This window comes from Rhamphochromis longiceps, linkage group LG12 (assembly GCF_057381845.1).
Source record: "Rhamphochromis longiceps isolate RC_006_pf linkage group LG12, R_longiceps_female_GT1.1, whole genome shotgun sequence".
NCBI classification, from domain to species: Eukaryota; Metazoa; Chordata; class Actinopteri; order Cichliformes; family Cichlidae; genus Rhamphochromis; species Rhamphochromis longiceps.
Genome location: NC_140568.1, coordinates 16,284,886 through 16,295,076, shown reverse-complemented (window position 1 = coordinate 16,295,076; position 10,191 = coordinate 16,284,886). Strand labels below are relative to the sequence as shown.

General features: G+C 41.2%; 2 long non-coding RNA genes across 3 annotated transcripts; one reads left to right on the top strand and one right to left on the bottom strand.

The window, feature by feature from the left end:
* The first annotated feature begins 2,754 nt into the window (after positions 1-2,754).
* Positions 2,755-6,674, top strand: LOC146657107 (uncharacterized). Of its 2 annotated transcripts, XR_014914201.1 has the most exons (3): positions 2,800-2,960; positions 3,068-3,180; positions 6,168-6,674. It is a non-coding gene; the product is annotated as an uncharacterized LOC146657107 (long non-coding RNA). The 2 variants fall into 2 exon arrangements; XR_014914200.1 differs by having other exon boundaries at positions 2,755-3,180.
* A 108-nt stretch (positions 6,675-6,782) lies between these two features.
* On the bottom strand, positions 6,783-9,457 carry LOC146657106 (uncharacterized). Its single transcript, XR_014914199.1, has 4 exons — positions 9,307-9,457; positions 9,087-9,199; positions 7,341-7,435; positions 6,783-7,230 (listed from the first exon to the last, which is right to left on the bottom strand). It is a non-coding gene; the product is annotated as an uncharacterized LOC146657106 (long non-coding RNA).
* Positions 9,458-10,191: the final 734 nt, after the last annotated feature.

Genomic DNA, 10,191 nt, shown 5'->3' with positions numbered 1-10,191 from the left:
TGTTTGTAAAACTAACAGTAACATCTGAGAACTATAAGACAGACTGTTTCTGCTTTAAAAACAGTTCGTGTTGTCAGAGTAATCATCAGACAAAGATCATTTTACTCCAAACACAAGCTGATTAAGCATCCACAGTATTGAGATGCTAATCTTTAGTATTTGAGATTGCTGAAGCAAGATCATTAAAGAAAAATACCTTTCCATGTCACCGTGCTTTCATTTGAAAATATAAAATGCAATAAGGTTGATCCTTTGCAAGTGACAAATCACATTGTTTTGATGTCATAGTATTTAGAGTACCAAACAAAACATCTTAAAAAAAAAAATCTACTTCACTTGAGAGATCTCTAATCTCCAGCAATTAAAATTCTGTACCCTTAGGAAGATCACACATTTTTTGTGGTCTTCTTAAGGGTAGAGAATTCGAAAAGTAGTTTTTAAGGCTTTTTTTTTTTTCGAAGTCGAACAGCTGTGGCGTTTGGTCACTTGCCATGTTGAACCTGGAGAAACAAATTATGATGATGTGGGAACAATGCAAACACAAGGATATCTGATCCAGCCCGCAGCACTGAGTTTTGGGACAGCTGGTAAGGATTTGTTTATTTCTGGGGAGTCTGCAAAGTTGTCTTGGTTGATTTCAAATACTCTGTGCGCTTCCCTCGTCAGAAGACAAATTGGGCTCATTGGTCAGATCAATACCGTCCCCAGGTCTCTTAGTGGCTGAAGCGAGAGCCTGCCTCTTTGGGGTGTTTTTTTTTGTTTTTTTTGATGGAACAGAGGTTGAGAAAGATGAGGCATCAGGTGAAGAAGCAGCAGCGTCCCTCCTCCAGAACAAGCAGAAGCGTTTTTTCTTCTTTTTCAGTTGCTGTTCCACGAGTGTTTTTTTCTCTAGGATGAGGGTTCTCAATTCATTGATTGTTTCTGCATTTTGCATCTCAAGTTTCTTGCATCTTTGCTCCACTTCTTCTAATTTTGCTTGTTTTTCTTCAAGCTTTTCTTAAGTTCTTTAGATGCTGCCTTTTGCACCTGCATTTCAGTGTTTTTGCGCTTTAAGTTGTTAGAAAGTTCTTCAAGCTTTGTGTTTTTTCTCAGCATTTCAGCAATCCTACTCTGCATCTCTGAACATTGTTTTTCCAGTTTTTCCATTGCTACTTTCAGCCCAGTTGTTTTGTCGTTCATTTCAAAATAAAATTCTTGCAGTTTTAGATGGTTCCTCATAAAGTCCTGGGAAATAAGTTTTTCTTCTTTCTGTATTTCTTGCTGTTGCGCTTTCTCTTGAAGTAACTCTTTCATTTTGTGTGCTGTGTCATCAAACCTTTTTTCCAGCACTTTGTATTTTCCCTCCACGTGTTTGAGTTTGTCCTGCGTGCCTTTGTGCTTTATGTCCAATTCCTCCTTCTCATAAAGAATTTCTTTATTTCTTTCCAGCGCTTCATCGAAATTTCCTTGAGAGCTCCTGATTCTTTATGTTCATTTGTTGGAGGTCACACTGTAACTCCTCATTAATAGCTTCCCTGTCTTGAAGCTGCTTGGACATTTCTTTCAATTCAGCTTTTTTTTTCTTGATTTTGTTCCTCAGGAACAGAATCTGCTCTTGGGCTTGTGTACTGTTGTTAGTTTTTTAGTCCTCTGTGTTCTGAAGATTACGATCCATTTCTTTCTGTCTTTCTTGTAGTTGCTCGTTCTCATGAAGTAACTGTTCATTTCTGTCCAGTGTTTCATCAAGTTTTTGTTTAAGCTCCTGATTCACTGTGAACATTTGTTGGACTTCACAATGTAACTCCCCATTAAGAGTGTCACTGTCTTGAAGCTCTTGGCCATTTCTTTTAATTCAGCTTTGTTTTTCTTGTCTTTGTCCATCAGGTTCATAATCCTCTCCTGGGTTTGACCAAATAAAATTCCCCAGCCCTCATTAATAATCTTTATGTCAGGCTGGCGCTGCTTATTGTTAGTTTGTTGGTCCTCTGTGTTCTGAAGATTACGATCCATTTCTTTCTGTCTTTTTTGTAGTTGCTTGTTCTCCTGAAGTAACTGTTCATTTCTTACCAGTGTTTCTTCATGCCTTTTTTGGAGCACTCTGTATTTTTCCACCATGCCTTTGAGTTTGTTTTCCACGTCTCTTAGCTTTATGTTCAAGTCTTCCTTCTCAAAAAGAATTTCTTCATTTTCTTCCAGCGCTTGATTAAGCTTTTGTTGGAGCTCCTGATTATTTTTGTCCATTTGTCTACAGGAAGGAGAGTCAGTGTGAACTTTTGGTCTTTTCTGGTGTTTTCTCTGAGACATGTCGTGGTCTGTAAACAGTGACTCTGAAAACAACCCAAATGTTTCAAAATACTTCTTGGGCAAACCTTCATTTTCTTCCAGCGCTTGATTACGCTTTCGTTGGAGCCCCTGAATCATTTTTTCCATTTGTGTCAAGAGAGGAGAGTTAGTGTGAACTTTTGGTCTTTTTTGGTGTTTTCTCTGAGACATGTCGTGGTCTGTAAACTGTGACTCTGAAAACAATCCAAATGTTTCAAAATACTTCTCTGGTGAACCTTTGAAAGCTGCGAAAACAACTTCTGCAAATACAAATGCTGCAAAAATACTGACTACAAGTTATGGAAGAAATATAGTATCATCAGAATTCAAGTATTTTTAGACATTGAATTTATGACACTGAATTTTTATTCTCCAAATTTCCCTGCAAAAATATTCACCTGCAAAAATTCACCTGCAAAAATTCACCTGCAAAAAATTCACCTGAAAAAAATTCACCTGCAAAAATTCACCTGAAAAAAATTGACCTGCAAAAATTGACCTGCAAAAATTCAACTGCAAAAGTGATGAACTTTAATGACCCAAGCCAGAGCAATCAGCACCAGATCGAGTCGAGTGGCTCTCAGCCAATTAAATTACGCTGTTTGATCACATGACACCGTTAGCCAGCAGTGTGTCTCCTAAAAGAGAGCTGTTTAAAGGTGAGTGATTAAGTTTTTCTCCTAAATAGAGATCATTACAGAACGCCTAGTCCTACTTAAAATCCCATTTATTATTATTTTTTTTTTTATCATCTACTCGAACTAAGGAAAACGTTTGACTAACTCAAAGACAATTTCCACGCCTCCCCTGCCTGACTGCAGAGGCAGTTTTGAATTTAGGAGCGCCAAGATGCCAGCGGCAAACCCTGGCGGCTCTCCGGTGAGTATATATATTTTTTTATCTTCAAGTTTGTCTTTTGAAACCTTAATTTTATTTAAATCCATTGCTCACGTATAAAGTACACAGACGGGGTCTTTGCTCAACTCGTCTGAGGCGTGTCTCACTAAGCGCTACATGCTAGCATCCTGCTAACCGAGCTACCCTTTACATGCTGTGCTTTAGAAAATAGGATACTCGTTAAAAAAATACTCCGCAGATATTGATAGATAGACGAACACTGCAAATATAATGTTGGAAACGAGAACGGCCTTTGGTGAAGGGGTAAAATACACCATGAATAAAGCCATAGGGTGAATGGCTGCCATGGTTGCAGAACAGCCTGATTTAATGACAAGAATGGGGAAGAGTGAGGTGAAGTGAACCACAGCCACAAAACACGGTCAGACAAGGCGGCAAAAGGGCAGTGATCTGTCCGTCAGTATGAAGTTGGTGTGTGCTTTGGTGAACAAAAACTCCAGACTGGTAGCAGGAAGATGGGAGACTCGTGTTTCACTGGAATAGTGGTGAATTAAAACATCCTTTGTTGGGGACATTTCGGTGTAAATGCATCCATACAGGCAAGACAGAGGCAGACCAGACAGTGAAGAAAACAAGGCAAACATTAGAAATATAAAAACGGAAATATAGGATGAGTCGGGGATGAGTTCCTGCCCCAAGTGGAGGAGTTCAAGTATCTCGGGGTCTTGTTCGCGAGTGATGGGAGAAGGGAGCCGGAGATCGACAGACGGATTGGGGCTGTAGCTGCAGTAATGCGGACGCTGCACCGGTCCGTCGTGGTGAAGAGGGAGCTGAGTGTAAAAGCGAAGCTCTCAATTCACCGGTCGATCTACGTCCCTACCCTCACCTATGGCCACGAGCTGTGGGTAGTGACCGAAAGAACGAGATCGCGGATACAAGCGGCAGAAATGAGCTTCCTCCGAAGGGTGGCTGGCCTCTCCCTTAGAGATAGGGTGAGAAGGTCGGCCATCCGGGAGGGGCTCAGAGTAGAGCAGCTGCTGCTCCACATCGAAAGGAGCCAGCTGAGGTGGTTCGGGCATCTGACAAGGATGCCCCCTGGGCGCCTCCTGGGTGAGGTGTTCCAGGCATGTCCCACCGGGAGGAGGCCCCGGGGCAGACCCAGGACACGCTGGAGAGATTATATCTCTCGGCTGGCCTGGGAACGCCTTGGTATTACCCCGGATAAGCTGGAGGAGGTGGCTGGGGAGAGGGAGGTCTGGGCCTCTTTGCTTAGGCTGCTGCCCCCGCGACCCGGCCTCGGATAAAGCGGATGAAGATGGATGGATGGAAATATAGGATTAATATAACATACAATTAGGGAAAATGTAAGGAACACAATGTAAATGATATTGTAAAGTCATTAAAACAGCATACTCTGATTAAAAGAAACACATAATTGGGTAGGATAATAATTAATAATTAAAAAAAACTAAAAAAAAACATGTACAAGAATTTAACAACTATAAAGTTGTAGCATGTCAGTACCTTACCCCATCCATTATATCCACACTTTCAGAAAAGGATATGGTCAATATCTTTACAAATACTATCTAAACTTAAACGGGATATTCCCTCTGCTTCTTCTGCTTCTCGTATACACCCTCAGGGTTTGTGATCAGCCAGCGGCTGATATGATCATTAACCTTCCTGCCTTCTTGGGACCTTTTTGTGCCACTGCTATGTGTTAAATGGCTGCCATTTCCACTGTGTTCAGTGGAATATAACCAAACTTGCCACAGGATAGTTTTTACCTGTCAATGTTAATATTCCAGTGTGAATTCCTTAAATCAGCCTAAAATGGCTGAGCAGCAGAAATCCCCACACCCATCACCCTGGGGACCATTTTCTGCCCATTGACTTCCATTATAAATGCTATTTTTCAACCCCAAATTATCATCATATGATTTTATTTTTTCTTCTTTTCTTGGATGTCAATGAAGACTCAGGGCCTTGAAGTTTTAATTTTTAAATTGCAAAAAAAATGCAAAAAAATAATGGCAGGTCAAAATGTATGTTGGTGCCAATCTTTGGTCCATCTAAAGGCCTACTTATAATGACAATCACATATTACTTCAACTGGTTTTTTGTGGAAATATTTAGTTTCGTTTTTTGGTTTTTGGGGCTTATAACACAGGGCGCTCATGTAATAACACTGGGATTTGAAGGGTTAAAACAACGAAAATATAATTAAAACTTTACATGAATATTTCAGGGAGAAGTAGTTTTACAAGGTTGGCTAATTTAAAGTGGAATAAGATATGGATATATGGTCTTTTTATGGCGTGGCTGAGAATGATCCCTAGGGTGATGGGTGTGAGTTTTTTAAAGATTGGCAGGAGGGTTAATCCTGTAAAATAATATTCTTTCGGTTTATGAATCTGTTTGCATGGATTTCTTAATCCGTTTCCACTGTTAGCAGTAGTTGTGCATGCAGTTTTGGTGTGCTGCTCTCCAAGACTACAAGCTGCGTTAAAGTTGGAAGTAACTGGCCGATGTTCCACTGTTGAAGATCAGCTGTGCCCATTTGTTGCATATTGTGGGTATGGAGAAGTTGAGGCTCTTGCAGGCTACCCACAATTTCCCCAAACTGAGCGATTATACATCTTGCTTCCATATTTGTATCTTGTGTCACTAAAAATGCATTTTATTTTAATTTTATACATTGATTAATGACCTGCAGAATCTCCTTATCATATTAAGTGATTCATAATTGTCACTTTATGCTTTCTCCATCTTGAAAGTGATTACATCCTTTAGGTTCATTTTCTGCAGGCAGGTTTCTGACAGAACAGGCAGATTTAGAATATAACATGCAGCGTTCTATAGATGGACACATAAAGAAATGAAAAATTACATGTATGTGCTAACTTTCTAAACACTGTTACATTAATGATTAAGTAGATAAAACATTTATGTCAGCCTTGGCTCATAGTTCATTTAAAGACAAGAACTTTGTGTGTGTGTTTCAGGTACTGCACTCTCAAAGACTGAATGAACCAGCATTGCAGCCATGGGTCATTGTGAGCATCACAGGGAAGGTTGAAGCCGCCCACTCCAGCTGTAAGGCCGGAGTCACGGAGACCTGCACCCACGTCACTGCTCTTCTGTTTAATGTAGAAGCAACAGTGTTGATCTGTGGCACAAGGACTGTTACAGGTGAACCTGCATACTGGGTTTTGCTGGGTAATGTGACCAAGATACAGTCAGAGGTTGGCCATAAGATAGACTTCTCCTCTTCAGCTGCCCAAAAAAGGCTCTTGATCAAAACATAAACAGACCATCTGTAGTGACAGGTAAAAGGAGCCGTCCTCAAAAAAGAAATCCCACCTGCTGCTGTGGAGGAGTTGTCACTGCTATAATGCCATCATGTTTTATCTAGGGGTCTAGATTTATGCCTATAGTGCACTGCCATGTAAATAATTTGCATTTACTGAATGAGTATCACTGTTCAAAAATTGAATAAAGAAACAAACTAATTTTTGCCTTTTTTTTTTTATTAAAACCACTTTATAGAACATCACATCAGTTACAATGTAGAATCCATGTCACTGGAGCATTTTGATTCAATAAACAGTAAAAAGGTGAGCTGTGAAGACCAAGGACAAGTGCAGTTCACAGGTTTTCTATCCAAGGAATCCCAGAAGATTGCATGGTGTCATTGCCCAGCAGTTGTTCGCAGGACATATGGACTCAACCTCAACAATCCCTCACACTAAGCAGCATGAAGTGACAGTGCAGAGGAAAAACTCCCCTTTAACAAGAAGAAACCTCCAGCAGAACCAGAACCCGGTTCAGTACCAGCAGCCATCTGGGTTTGGAGGAGAGAGACAGAGACACAGAACTACCAAAAGTATATTTTTTTATGTGATTGACTGTTGTTGTAATTCAAGCCCTGAGTGTAGAGCAGGTAAGATATAAAGTTGCATCCTAAATTCCATGCTCATGCAGAGTGTTTAGTTTATGACTTTTTCACCTGGTCATTGAACAGATGGTCTTTTAGGGTTGACCAAGCTGGTACCTTGACTCTGTTCTCTGCAAGATGTTGCAAAAAACAAAATCATATGGAGACAATATTGGACACAAAAAATATATAACAATTTAGTTAAATGTAGCATTAACTCATAAGTCTTGCTAAAGTAAACCTTGTATTCTGATTCATCACAGCAGCAGTTCAGTTGGATGATGTCAGCAACTGCAGCAAGTGTCTTGCTGACTGAATAATTTCATCTTGCATAATCTGAAACAAACACATAAAGACAGAAACAATTTATAAATTAACGTTCGATAAAATCTAAGAATTAATCATTTATTAGATACCAATATGAATATGTCTACCATAAAACTTGTGTGGAGTGAAGTTACATTCAATCAAGATGGTCTGGCATGCTACAACTTTATAGTATTCTGGCTACAAGTATACATACCCATCTTGTACATGTTTTTTAACATTATTATTGTTATTATCCTACCCAATTATGTGTTTCTTTTAATCAAGAGTATGCTGTTTTAATGACTTTACAATATCATTTACATTGTGTTCCTTACATTTTCCCTAATTGTATGTTATATTAATCCTATATTTCCATCCATCCATCTTCATCCGCTTTATCCGAGGCCGGGTCGCGGGGGCAGCAGCCTAAGCAAAGAGGCCCAGACCTCCCTCTCCCCAGCCACCTCCTCCAGCTTATCCGGGGTAATACCAAGGCGTTCCCAGGCCAGCCGAGAGATATAATCTCTCCAGCGTGTCCTGGGTCTGCCCCGGGGCCTCCTCCCGGTGGGACATGCCTGGAACACCTCACCCAGGAGGCGCCCAGGGGGCATCCTTGTCAGATGCCCGAACCACCTCAGCTGGCTCCTTTCGATGTGGAGCAGCAGCTGCTCTACTCTGAGCCCCTCCCGGATGGCCGACCTTCTCACCCTATCTCTAAGGGAGAGGCCAGCCACCCTTCGGAGGAAGCTCATTTCTGCCGCTTGTATCCGCGATCTCGTTCTTTCGGTCACTACCCACAGCTCGTGGCCATAGGTGAGGGTAGGGACGTAGATCGACCGGTGAATTGAGAGCTTCGCTTTTACACTCAGCTCCCTCTTCACCACGACGGACCGGTGCAGCGTCCGCATTACTGCAGCTGCAGCCCCAATCCGTCTGTCGATCTCCGGCTCCCTTCTCCCATCACTCGCGAACAAGACCCCGAGATACTTGAACTCCTCCACTTGGGGCAGGAACTCATCCCCGACTCATCCTATATTTCCGTTTTTATATTTCTAATGTTTGCCTTGTTTTCTTCACTGTCTAGTCTGCCTCTGTCTTGCCTGTATGGATGCATTTACACCGAAATGTCCCCAACAAAGGATGTTTTAATTCACCACTATTCCAGTGAAACACGAGTCTCCCATCTTCCTGCTACCAGTCTGGAGTTTTTGTTCACCAAAGCACACACCAACTTCATACTGACGGACAGATCACTGCCCTTTTGCCGCCTTGTCTGACCGTGTTTTGTGGCTGTGGTTCACTTCACCTCACTCTTCCCCATTCTTGTCATTAAATCAGGCTGTTCTGCAACCATGGCAGCCATTCACCCTATGGCTTTATTCATGGTGTATTTTACCCCTTCACCAAAGGCCGTTCTCGTTTCCAACATTATATTTGCAGTGTTCGTCTATCTATCAATATCTGCGGAGTATTTTTTTAACGAGTATCCTATTTTCTAAAGCACAGCATGTAAAGGGTAGCTCGGTTAGCAGGATGCTAGCATGTAGCGCTTAGTGAGACACGCCTCAGACGAGTTGAGCAAAGACCCCGTCTGTGTACTTTATACGTGAGCAATGGATTTAAATAAAATTAAGGTTTCAAAAGACAAACTTGAAGATAAAAAAATATATATACTCACCGGAGAGCCGCCAGGGTTTGCCGCTGGCATCTTGGCGCTCCTAAATTCAAAACTGCCTCTGCAGTCAGGCAGGGGAGGCGTGGAAATTGTCTTTGAGTTAGTCAAACGTTTTCCTTAGTTCGAGTAGATGATAAAAAAAAAAATAATAATAAATGGGATTTTAAGTAGGACTAGGCGTTCTGTAATGATCTCTATTTAGGAGAAAAACTTAATCACTCACCTTTAAACAGCTCTCTTTTAGGAGACACACTGCTGGCTAACGGTGTCATGTGATCAAACAGCGTAATTTAATTGGCTGAGAGCCACTCGACTCGATCTGGTGCTGATTGCTCTGGCTTGGGTCATTAAAGTTCATCACTTTTGCAGTTGAATTTTTGCAGGTCAATTTTTTTCAGGTGAATTTTTGCAGGTGAATTTTTTTCAGGTGAATTTTTGCAGGTGAATATTTTTGCAGGGAAATTTGGAGGATAAAAATTCAGTGTCATAAATTCAATGTCTAAAAATACTTGAATTCTGATGATACTATATTTCTTCCATAACAAGCTGTTGCCGTTCTACCCTATTTAAAGAAAATCTTCAAAGGTCAGGTCACAGTCCCAAAGTCTTTCCGGGTGCAAAGTTTTTTGCGCCCGGAGCGGTGCAAAAGAAAGAAAAAACTCAAAATATTATCACATATTTGCACAAGTGCTCTAATGTTTTCGGAGTTGCCTGTTACCCACCAGCTGACCACATAGCTGGACTGGCCATTGGGCCTATGGTGATTTTTCATTTTTATGTTTATTTTTGTAACGGTATAAACAATGAAAGGTGGTGGATTAGCCAATTGGTTATGATCAACTCTGGGCTGGACCAATAACAATACATCAATATTGAGAGGAAAAGGAACGCGATTTGTCCCGTACTTCAGCTATAATGAAAAAAAGACAAAGCTGGAGTTATTCTGTCTTTACGTTGCACAGCTGCTTCTTCTCCCCTCATTCTCTCTCCCTCCCTCTCCTGTTGCTACTTCAGTCATGAAACTGATGAATGATCAGCTGATCGTCTCTCTTGTTTGTTTATCTCTCACTTTGCGCCAGAAACAGGAAACCAGCGGATGTTGTGCTAA